This window comes from Candoia aspera, chromosome 8, assembly GCF_035149785.1.
Source record: "Candoia aspera isolate rCanAsp1 chromosome 8, rCanAsp1.hap2, whole genome shotgun sequence".
In the NCBI taxonomy this organism is placed as follows: Eukaryota; Metazoa; Chordata; class Lepidosauria; order Squamata; family Boidae; genus Candoia; species Candoia aspera.
Genome location: NC_086160.1, coordinates 47188621 through 47202114, shown reverse-complemented (window position 1 = coordinate 47202114; position 13494 = coordinate 47188621).

Here is a 13494-nt window from a genome sequence, read left to right as displayed (position 1 = left end):
AAACCTAAATATGCAAGTGAAAGAATCACTGCAACAGTAGACCTCTGCCATTACCATGATGCAAACAGTCCCAAAAACATGACTAACTGCTTCTTTTACTCCACACACATTACACAATCCCACTGCATCCCTTTCAATTCTGAAGGATTCCTCCTTAAGGCAGAGTGATCTGATGGGATTCTGAAAAGAGCTAATCCTGGCAATTACATAAAACTCTGAAAATCGTTTGAATCAAGACAGGAAGAATTAAGTTTCTTCCCATTATCTACCATCTTCTGCTGTCTCTGCTGTGCATTTCTAATCCCCCATTTAAATACTTATTTGATCTTCAAACTAGATAAAAACACATGTATATCCACATTAGCATGACACAAATCCTTGTTGGCTGCATGATCTAATTTTTTATTCCTCAAAATACCTGCATGCATGGAAACTGAAGTAAAATTAAAAAACAAAATAGTTTCTGCAGTTCTGTGTTTAGAAACCAAATCTTATTCACTAGATCATTCTTATATCCCATTTTTCCATTACAGGCATCAACCCTGATAGAACATTTCAGTATTACTGCTCTTACAGCAACATTAATAAGAAACTGTAATGATGCCAGACTGATGACAGACAACAATGACAACACTCAAATGTCACAATTACATACTTGTGTTATAACATCTGATGCAAATACATCAGTTGTGGCCTTTCCATGATGACATCATCACAATAGTCCTATTTGGGATGCTCATAGACTTTTTCAATTTGGACTTCCCTAATCCTCTCCAAGGTTAATAGTGCTGTGATTAAGTCAGATGACATAACTGAAAAACAGTCTGGCAACTAGAAGTTCATATGAACTCTACAGCCAAAAACATTAAAAGCTTTACTTATTTTCCCAAAGGCTGTATCTATTTAACCATCAGTATATGTTTGTTTGTTTGTTTTGTTTGTTTGATTGATGTATATGGCCACTCATCTCAGGTACAGTACATGACTCTGGGCAGCTCACAACAGTAAAAAAATATATGTAAGGTAAAGGTAAAGGTTTCCCTTGACATTAAGTCCAGTCGTGTCCGACTCTAGGGGGCTGTGCTCATCTCCGTTTCAAAGCCGAAGAGCCAGCATTTGTCCGTAGACAGTTCCGTGGTCATGTGGCCAGCATGACTACATGGAATGCCATTACCTGCCCACCAAAGCGGTACCTATTAATCTACTCACATTTGCATGTTTTCGAACTGCTAGGTTGGCAGGAGCTGGTACTAGCAACGGGAGCAAACCCCATCATGCAGATTCGAACCGCCGACCTAATTGGCAAGCAACAGCCGAAGAATCATAAAAAGAAACCACTCAAAATGGGCTCCATCACATACCCAGCACCTCAGACTTGAACACAGAACCAGGTCTTCATGGCCTTATGCAAGCCCGGGGTGGGGGCAACTTAATCTCAGGAGAGAGGATGTTCCAGAAGGCAGGCACCATGGCAAGGAAGGCTCTCCTTTGGGCCCTTTCAGCCAACACTTCTTGGCTGATGGTACCCACAGCATGCCCCTCCTGCCAGATCAGATAGGACTAAAAGAGACAGTCTTATAAGTATCCCAGCCCCAAGCCAGGGCTTTAAAAGTTACTACCAGCACCTTGAATTGCACCCAGAAGCAAACTGGTAACCAGTGCAGCTTGCAGGGCAGTGGTGGCACATGCGTCAAATAAGCGCACCATTAACTGTCCACACTGAATTCTACACCAGCTGAAGCCTCCAAATGCTCTTCAAGGGCAGCCCCATGTAGAGCACATTTCAGTAGTCCAATCAGGAGGTCACCAGGGCTTGACAAAATGTTACCAGATTTACCTATTGAAACCATAATAATATTTTTTAATACTTTGGGCAATCTACCTAGCCTGCAAATCAAATTATGCAATTCAAGGAGCCTTATTATTCAATCCCAACATAAATTCCATATATCATATGTAATATCATTCCTACCTGGAGAGGTAATTCTACTTTATCTAAACACTTTTCCTTTTCTCAGATTGACAAATCCTTATAGAAGACATCCTCCTCCCCTGATAATTTGTCATGCAAATGAGCACTATGTAAACTTGAAAATGAGAATTTCCAATGCTTAAATTTTGCCTGGCCAATTTTCCAGACTGCTACTGTAACTCTCATTAAAGTATCTACCAACACCAGTTTTACTCATACTAGTGGTGTATGGAATAATCTTCTAACATCAGTGCAGGTATATTTTTCTTCCAAGATCTAAATTTCATTCAAATTCATTATCTGTATGCAAACCACATCCATAGGGGCATCCACACATAAATTGCCACAAAAATGTCTCTGTTTTCTTCTAGCCTTTTGGACAATTGTCTTAACTACAGCTTTACAACACTTTGTCAGGGTATACCCAAGGTCGAAGGAATTTTACTGTGTGAATGTGGAAATGCCAAGGCTGTTGTACAGCTGAGAGCAGTAAGTAATCAGAGTAGAAGGATCACGAGATGTGATTGTCAACACCTGTAAAGTGACTCAGCACATAATATTGGTTATATAAGCAGTATGAATGAACAGTTCTGTGTTGGGGATAGTGTAAGTGGTGTTGAGTGTTATTGTGAGTAGGAATTTGCCATGTATAATTGCTGTGTAAGAATTAGCTTGTAAAGTGCTGTATATAGTAAAGATTGTAAATAGTTAAAGAACTGGTCTCAAGCTGATTTCTTCCAGCTCTACTCAAGGATTGCGGTGCAGGAGCAGCTCTGACACACTTATATTCCAAGAGATCCATTACCTGCTAACATTGGCTTAAATCTTCTTAATGCAGCACACCAACATCACTTCAACAGTCTATCATGGAACCAAAATTCAATTTTTCTTTATAGACTTAAAGTTTAGTCTAATCAGCTGCAATAATTGTATCATATACCAAAAGTTTCTAAAATTCCTCTGGATCAGTCTGTTACCACAACATACATTTCATATTTTCTTTAAATTGATTTCAGTTTTCTTTTTTAAAGTTCCACAGTAGTAATTGCTGCATATCCATAAGAAATACACACAGCGAAATGAGCATTTCCCATGTTGGAATCCTAGGGAACTTCCCAACCGGAATATACCTGGAATGATATACCTGGGAACTATTCATAAATCTAGAGAGGAAAATTTACATGCAGATCAATCAAACTGAGTAGGGATGCCATTGTTAAAGAAAACCAAATCCAATTCCACTTCGTTAAGGCCCATATAATGTTCAAAGTCTTTTCATATCTACTAGTAGACAACTCAGCCCATCAATATCTAGATGGAGGCAAGAATTATATATTTATTAAAGATCTGAAACTGATTCTGTAGTTTTTCATCTTGTGTAGAATTCTCTTTCAATAAAAATGTATATACTGTATGGTCCATAGAATTGCTGAGAATTAGACACAATTAAATGGATAGCATCATCATTATCAAAAGGAATATATATATATATATAGTAATAGTATTAATAGTAAAGGTTTCCCTTGACGTAAAGTCCAGTCGAATCCGACTCTAGGGGGCGGTGCTCATCTCCGTTTCTAAGCCTTGGAGCCGGCGTTGTCATAGACACTTCCAGGTCATGTGGCCAGCATGACGACTCGGAACGCCGTTACCTTCCCGCCGAAGCGGTACCTATTGATCTACTCACATTTGCATGTTTTCGAACTGCTAGGTGAGCAGGAGCTGGGATTAACAACGGGAGCTCACCCCGCCACGCGGTTTCGAACTGCCGACCTTCCGATCGACAGCTCAGCGGTTTAACCCGTATGAAAATTTGGAGAGAGCTGGTCTCTATATATCCCTTTCTGAGGATGATTGTGCTATCCGCTCAGTTGAGTCTGATTCTCAGTGATTCTATGGACTAGCTCTCTCCAAATTTTCATATTCCCTTTTATTTCATATTCCATATTCCTTTTTAATTAACAGCAAATCAGGATCCATTTTTCCACATAACTACTCCAGCTTACCAACCTGAAGGAGCAGTAGGTGCTAAGGCAGTTACACTCCTGGTGCTTCCTAGTAACAGCTACATAACAAAAACGCATGGCTACTTGTATGTTCGGAATCATCACCTATATGTTCATCTCCTTAATTATTATGATTCCCTTCATAATTACAGCAAACTGGAGCTGGGATCCCCATATTGATCAAATGTGTGTGAACCACCACACTTCTCATAGTGCACTCAATTCCAACATACTGCAGCCAGATGCCCAAAGGCTTGACAATGAAAACAGCAAAGTGGTAGAAGAACATAAAGCCATATGTAAAACACCTGCTATCCCAATATATTCTCTTTACATTTAATTGTAAATTATGAAGCTGTGGAAATAACTCTCCACTTATTTGAGACAGCATTTTAAAACCCATTTTGCTTAACAAACCATCTCCTGGAGAAGATGCTGATGCTAGGGAGAGTGGAAGGCAAAAGGAAGAGGGGCCGACCAAGGGCAAGGTGGATGGATGAGATTCTAGAGGTGACGGACTCGTCCCTGGGGGAGCTGGGGTTGGTGACGACCGACAGGAAGCTCTGACGTGGAGTGGTCCATGAAGTCACGAAGAGTCGGAAGTGACTGAACGAATAAACAACAACAACAAATATATTGAGAGCTCTTCCACCAAAGTCTAATTCCTTGTATGTCTAATCATACTTGGCCAATAAAGTATTCTATTCAGAATTGCTTTTAGCATCATACAGTTTGCTGGTAGTGTGAAACATTTCATATTTAAAGTGTTTTTCTCTTACATCCAAGTCTCCTGTTCCATAAAATTTTAATGAAAACTAATGCTGCCACCTCGTCTATAAATTTATTTTAAATAGGGATATTTTATAAATGAAACAGGGAAATAATCCTTGAAATAAGCTCTTTTGTTGCCTGTATAATCACCATCATCTGCTACACGTTTCTGCCAATGACGGACAAGCTTCTTAAAGCTGCCACAAAAGAACTTCACAGTTTGTTTCTTCGATTACAGTTATATAAACCCACATTACAGTTACAGTGTAATCATCTGAGTTGATTGTGGTGCCAGGATCAAGGAAGTCTATACAGGTAATACCATCTGCATGCTAAAACACTGTAACCATGAGTTTTCCTGCCAAAGCCTGGGTTTTGATTCCACACACACACCCCAACACTGGGGAAGCTTTGTGATGATATTCCATGGCCTGAGATTTCATTTCTGGGTCATAAAGATGAACCCATATTTCATTGGCTGTTACAAGGCTGTGAAAAAATCCCTCACCTTCATTCTTATAGCATGACAACAATTCCTAGCAAATTTCAATCCCTGAAGCTTTCATCTTTGCCATCAGTATGCAAGGAACCCACCTTGTACAAACATTCCAGTATTGAAGAACATAAATAATGTGACCCATATGGTCCTCTGAAATGCCAAACTTGATATCAGTTTCCCTTTGAGTGATCTGCCAATTGTCCTTAATCAGTTCCTCAACCTTTCTCATGAAAGCCATCAGTTGCTGTCACAGGTTATCAGATTCCTTCTCCATCACACAAATTAGCTCTTCCTGGTTCACCATCTTTACATTTTCTGGCCCAGCAACATACAGTATTCACATCTACACAATCATCACCTTAAAGAAGCTGCATTCAGAGGTTAATTTCAGTTGGAGAGACTCCTTCGGCAGTCAAAAAATTAATCATGGCATATTGCTTAAAGCGCTCTGACAAGTAGTCACTGCAGGCTCCCATTTCACAAACAATAGCAACACAATTTTTTTCCTCACAGCAACTTCCCACCAGCTGAAATAAAAGAATTGATGCTAAAGAACACATCAGAGCTTCTAACATGTCAGTACTGCCATCTGTTGATGGTGTATGATATTGGAGCATTATTTTTCATTCAGCTCTCATAATAAGCATCAAATTAGAAGATTTATCAGGAATTTGAAACAAACAACGTAATATTTATTCCCTCAGGAGATCATTATTTCATAACTTTTCCCATTCATTATAGCCTTTCTCCACATATCCAAAGCATAAAGTCTCATGTGTGCCACATTCATTCATGAAGTCAAGGATACACTGGTATCAGGGTTTTACAGAGTTAGGAATGCTGTTTTTCAGGAATTCCTGATTCTATGGAAAAGCTGTTATTAATGCTGTTCATATGCTTCTATTTATAAATGAATTTTGCCATTCTCAGCTGCAAATTAAATATTCACATGGAGAAGAGCTTTAACTACTAAATTTGGCTAATGACTTGATTTTGCTTTCCTTGGCAAGTGGTTTGCATAATTAATCAAGAATACATAACTTTGTATAATTTACCTATGCGAAATTTAGAGACATGGAATTGCTATAAATGCCCAAACTGTCACTATAAAAGACTCTTCCTTCAAAAATTCATGTAAGTCAAAACCAGAACACCCTATACATATCTTAAGGTAGTATTTCCTTATCTGGATTGATTTTGCTGGCCACAAGATTTGTGTTAATTTTCAGCAAGAGTTTTATTCCACAGTTTTCCCAAATTAAGCAACCCCTTCCCCACTTTCTTCCTTACTTTACCCAATCGCTGTGTTCAGTGATTGATATAAAACCAAGGAAATAGCAAACAATTTTCAATTCATGGAATATCCAACAAATTAATCCAAAACCCCCTTATGGGATCCAAATAATTATGCCACACATGCTATTCATCAAAAATACTTTCCTTAAAAAAAAAGCTGATACTTAGGATTAAATTGCTGCTGTGAGTAGAGCCTATACTTCTACACATAATGGCAATTCTCCAAAGGTTACCTCTGACAATGCAGAGAGCAGAGTAAATGAAATGGTAAATACATAAGAATTGCTTTGCTTCTTCAAACCAATCCCCATCTAGTCCAGATTCCTGTCTCCATCTGGCCAGCTTATCTGAGAAGTTGTTTTAAAAATGGAGAAAGGCATGATTTTATACAAAAAGGTAACTCTATTCTAGCTGTAATTATGTAACATATAACAATTTAGAAATAACATGAAAAAGTTGACTTCAGCTTGTCTTGGTCCTAGTTTTTTAGACAGAATAATCCAAGTTCAATTATCCAATTTACTTAAACACTTGCTTTCTGGAATGGAAGGATAAGACTTTGCATTTCTGGCAAAAGCCTGTGCCCAAATTCATGAGTGTTTAGAATAGAACAATTCTAAAATATAGAAGCCCTGCAGAAAATATTGTTATGGTTCTCTACTATTTACTGACATTGCCTGCAAATTCAGCACTGAATACAATCCATTAACAGGGCCTTCGAAGATTCAAAGAAATTCAAGTCATTTCCATTTATTTGAGGCTTCTAACCATTGTAAAAAAAATAATGATTCATGGAAGCTATCCATTATTAGTGATTTATAGCATTATCTATTTATCACTGTCCTGCTATATGACTAATGTGGATAGTGTATATTGCCACAGTAAAGACCAGATAAGGCTATAAATTCCTAGCTTCCAATAATCTCATGAAAACAAAATATTTTAGAAATATTTATAAAATAAAAATGCAAATAAAAAATTAAAATTGACCTTGAGGCCCAGATTAAATTGACATTCTGCTCCCCTCCCCTCCCCTTTTAGCCCTGTCTATCAGAAATATTTATTTCATAAACTATTTTGTGAATAAATTTTACTTTTGTGCTATTCTTGTTTGTTCAATCAGATTTCAGTACAAAGAGCTTCCATGGCTTTTCATTCATCACAATACAGTTCTCAAAAAACAAACATTTAAGAAACAAATATATAAAGAAAATGCATTGAGAAAAGCCAAAAGCCAAATAAATACAGATAATATTTAATAATATACTCTGCTGAAGGTATTACTCATTTTGTAGTCCTTAGCCCAACTTTGTTTTCTTAGAAAACATCCCATGGAATACAATGGGAGTTAATGTTGGGAGATTCTTTAAAATAAAGAAAGAAATCAAATATTAAGGTGAAGATAACACCAGGTAAACATATTTTCTCAGACAGGAGCTTCTGCATGTAAGCAAAAGGCAGTTCACCCAATCCCTCCCTGGTCAAGAAGAGGAGGCTTTATTCTTCTGGGACACTACAGGAGGAACTTTGGGAGAAAAGGAAGAAGATGGTGTGCTAAAGCAGTGGTGAGGAGTTGCCAACAATCTCTAGCCTCTGATTAAAGTAGAATTTCCAGGGAAAATGGAATTTCCAAATAACAACTGGATCAAAAATAGAATCTGCTTCTCAAAAAAGGAAAGAATAGTTACAGTAGATATGAGCTGTGCTAAATTTAAACCTTGTGTTCTGTGTGCAGTATTTCAGTTTTATTATCTTTTGAGTTTATTGCTTTGTAACACTTATGAAAATTGGGAATTCAGTTTGCAACCTTAATTTACCTAAATCAGGCTTGGCACCAAAGAATATCTTTTACTTTGTAATATTTTTATTATTATGACTTTTTAAATCATTAATTCAAATTGAGATGTGAATCTACAGTATGTGTGCATGTAGAAGGCCAGCATCATTTTGTGATCTGATGGGAGCAATGCATCTGACATTACCTGTTTTTTCCTTTTGAACTCATCTGGAAGCTACTGTTTTCCCAGTGAAATGAAGCTGTCTGATGTTATCTTTTTCCTCTAAATTCAGTATTTGCATTTTACCCCTTAAGGTTAAAAAGAACTTCCAGATTGATTTTTCTTTTCTGTTTCTTCTTAATAAAATTTAATTTGTCCATTCTTTGTGAGATTGGTTTATCTCGGGGTGGGGGCTAGAGGCTGATACTTTAGTCATGTCCCTTGATGCCAGGCAACCAGAAAGTTGTGATGTATCAGTTTTATTTTTTTTCCACTTTCACCAATACGTAATTATTTATTTATTTGGAAGATTTATATGGCTGCCTAATTCGTATGGTTGTGCTTCTGGGCAGCATACATCAATAAAACCAAAGGAAAACCAACATTACCATTAAAACCAATGATATCAACCAAAACAAAGCAAAACTTGACATACTAATAAGAAACAATTGATGCCTATCAATACCCACTCCACTTCCCAAAGACACACCCACACATTATTGTATAAGTCAAATGTATCCTTCCATAAGTCAAGTCAGACAAATAGAATCAGTACTTGAGGGAGTCTGACCTACTAAGGTAATGATTTGGATCTCAGTAGGATTCCACCAACATTAATAGCTCTGGTTCTTTAAAGATCATTGGCCAGTACAGAGTTAAACACAGTTAAGGGCAGCATGTGTTGGATTCAAAGTACCATTCATTAATGTTGTTCAAAAGAATTCTGAAGGAAATTGAAGTACTTAATTGCATTCTGAAATTACATACAGTAGCTCTCAATGAGTCTGAATCACAGTTATGTTCTTGGTTGTGTGACTTTAAATAATATATAAATTGAGTACTACACCTAGATAAGCCACTAATGAAGTGGCTTACATAAGTGGATGCTATCCAAAAGGTCTGAAATCCAGCTAAATGGAAATAGGAGATAAAAATATGCTAATATGTTTTTAAAATATATATTCCAGTAAAAATACAAAAATATTGTGCAAAAGTGAAGAGAATCAGTGCATTGAGAATTGTAAGTCAATAAAATCTGGAATGGCAAAGCAAGATTACAATAGAAAAAAAAATGACTGTGTGTGCATGTATACCAGCCTTCTCCATTTGATGCCCCCAGAATATTGAACTACAGCTCCCATCATCCCTAATAATGTGGAAGGATGGGAGTCTAGGCCTCTACATATACCAATCTTCAATTGGTTGAAGAAAAGTATTAGAAGTCTGTTTATATGCAAACTATGATAGCAAAACTTGGAAAGAGAAATAAACAAACATAAATCATGCTCATTTTTCTTTTCTTTAAGGTGAACTTAAAATAACAGATTTATTTATTTATTTAATCATTCATTCATTTATTATGTTGCTTGTATGCTGTCGATTCTCACAGACTCTAGGTGGATAACATAAAATACCACAGGAAACCTCAAATACTGTATGTATGTATGTATGTATGTGTATATATATGTGTGTGTGTGTGTATATATATATATATAAAACGGTAAAAATTTAAAAATAAAAACATCAACAAATGGCAGTAGATTACCTTAATGTTTTGTTTCCCAGAAACATTGCTGCTTAATTTTATAAAGTTTATTTTCTATTTTGTGATTTAATTCTTATTTGACCATTATACCGAAATGACTCATTATTAATTTTCCAGTAATGAATAAGGAGCATCAAACTGTCTTAAGAAATAAATATCCTGAAAGATCAGGCTAAATTTTTTCCATGCAAAATTTTATTTGACTGACTGAACTTTCAGAATGTAATAATCCTATATCTCTTGTAGTAAAGAAGCTTACCTTATGTCTTTTGATAAACAGAGATAATTAATTAGCCATATTCTTTTAAAGTTTTGATTACCTTTTTACCCCTATTTGTTTGAAATTAAAATCTATAAGATAAAAGAGACTTTTATTCTTGTTAAATGTATTCTTCTTTGAAAAATTTAAATTACCAGAGTGCCCTCAAGTGGTGGAACCCTTTATTGTTTTTCACATGGCTCTGAATTGGATAGATCAAATTAAAGTTATAGTTTTGTAGTATTCATGTTTACACTAGATTTTTTTTCTGTATTTTTTTGTTCTTTAGATTTATAGCAGGAGCTATAAGTGACCTTATATAGAATCTCCATTTTATCTCCAGGGTAGCAACTATGTGAAAAAGATTAGTCTGAGACACTGGCTCAAAATTATGCAACTTTTTAAAATTTTAGTACATATTTAACCTTACTGAGGCAAATGAAATGATTAAACTACATTGAAAATATTACATATTTACAAATATCCTATTTTTTCCTTGTTATTGCCCTTTTATATTAAGGTAAAATTAAAATATTGAGACTTCATTCTCCAGTGATGATATGTTGAGAACTTCTTCAACTTTTACTGGGTTTTGAGGAAGGGGAGCAGCAGGCCCAAGTGCATCTGGAGGGTGATGGACTACAGAAACTTTCTTCTACAATCAACCAATCAAGTCAATGTGCCATAACCATAAAACAAGATTGAAACATACAGTGTGCACAGAGCTAAATCAGTCACACACATTTTTTTTACTCACAATATATACAGTAGGTATGTTTGTACATACACATATACACACACACAAACATAAACACATATATGTGTATATCTCTCTCTCTTTCTATATAGTCACTTAACATATAGCATATACAATCAAGTAATTTAGCATTCTAAAATTGATTTTCTTTTCTTAGATAGGAGGAAGAAAAATAGCCATTGTATAGATAGAATACATTTTTAAAATGTGATTGTTTTAAACATTTCTGTTGCTTTCATTAACACAATATAATAAAAACGTGAACAATGGGAACTTAACATAATGAAAACTTTAACTACTTAGAGTATAGCCAGGAAACAAAAGGAGCTTTAAGGAACAGGGCTAATAAGAAGCCCATACCAATGGGAAGAAACAGGCAGCTTCATCAGACAGCAGATTGGGGGGTCAGGACAAGGATATAGTTAAAACCTATTTACTTCCTTACTGTATTTTTACTGCTGGGGATGGGGGCAAATGCTTATGGGAATTTTTACCTTAGGTCAAAATAATGAGCCTTGGCTTTGAGTACTCTTCACTGTGATTTGGGTGGGTAGGACTGTATTTGTTGCTTTGCCTCAAACAACACAATGCTTTGGGCCAGCTCTGGATGGAAATATCTTGTAACCATGTGCCTGTCTCTTTGGAGAGCTGATCTGACATTAGTATGACTGTCATATGGCCCACTGACATTCTACTTGTATATTTGTAAAGAAATCAAACCATACATCTCCAGTGGTCTTTTCTTCAAAAGAAGCCAAATCCTGGGAGCTCTGCCCCTGGAACTTGATCTCCCTCTGGATCTTGTAGTTTCCAGAGGAGAGGAGAGCCTGTAATAATACCGATAGGTTTTTCTTTGTAATGGTACAGTGTATTCTAATTGCTCAGAAGATTTCTGTACCAGTAGGGGAAATCTGAGCTATTACTAACTGACAAAACCATTTTAACCTGCTTCTAATCCCACTATTCATATCTAAAGAATGTTATGTGCATCAGTATGTTCCTGATCCTTGCCTACAGCTTGCAACATGTTCTGCAGCAGAATAATACTTAAGTCAATTTCCACATAACATGAGAAAAAATGCATCTAAGAAAATTTGTCAGAAGCTGCAAATGAACCAGGCAAACCACATCTGACTTTAGGAAACAAACTTTACTGCTTTAGTCCCAACTGAGTACTCAGCTGTCTTGGCCACAGAAAGAACAATATCACAGCACAAGATTTATTGTGTGATTTCTCAAAAGTATAATGAAAAGTTAACAATGGACATGTCTATAGAGCCTCCTTGCCCTGGCTATAAGTTGGCCTACTTACCATTTAGGGAGGATGTGCCCTCACAAAAGAGCCTCCAGACCAAAGCTGGATCAACTCTCTGTGGCCATTTCTACTTTGGCTGCTGGAAAAAGGAGAATGACTACACCAGGGTAGGAAAGTTCCATCAGCTGGAACTTATTAATGGGAATATGAACTTCATGGAAGATCTTCCACAAGGTCAATATTCCTTTGAGGAAATAAAAGGTTGCCAGGTAATATTTTGCTCTTTTCCAGGAACCAAAGAAGAAATGGCCACAGAATCAGACAGTCCTGCAGGGATAAATTGGAGACCAGCAAGCTACCAAACTTATTCCCTCTCACCCTTCTCCGCCTGCATACTCCTTTCCTCTACCACCATCACCATCATACTTGCTTTGAATAATATCCCATTCCTTCCTTTCTTCTCAAAAAACTTAACAAATTGAATGGGAATCTACAGAGACAAATAGAAAGGATCCACACTTCACCTAACAGCTTGGCAGTGGGGAAAAGAAGCAAGTGGCAGAGAATAAGATCCCCTTCTGGTTCTTTCAATGTCCTTGCTCTCCAAGCAGCAGCAGCAGCAGCAGCAGCTGACCACTTCCCTTCTGAGAGGAAGTGACTCTTCCACCTCCCATCTGCAGCACAATAAGAGGAATGCTCGAGGTGGGTTCTCAAGATGACATACTTCCTTCCCATCTTGAGGACACGATGAAAGCATATCAACATGGCTAGGTGGATGAGCACATAATCTCAAAAAAACAAGGTGCTTTTTGCAGGCTGCTACAAAATTCAGTATAGGGTCCTGCTTATCAAAATTTCATGTCACTTCCCAGTGGGAAAATAAACACCTAAGAATCACTTTAGAACAAACAAGTGCAAGGTATTCACATACAAGTTAGAAAATAGATGCATATTTTTTTTAAAAAATACATTTATGAATATCTGCATAGCAAAGGCATCCACAAAAAAGTCAAGATGGCAGCTGTGATTGGGTTATTGAAACCCCACCCCCTTTTTATATGCATCATGCATTCAACATACACAAAATGGGGTGGAGTTTCTATTGTACAGAGTCAACATCTTGAATTTTTAACCTC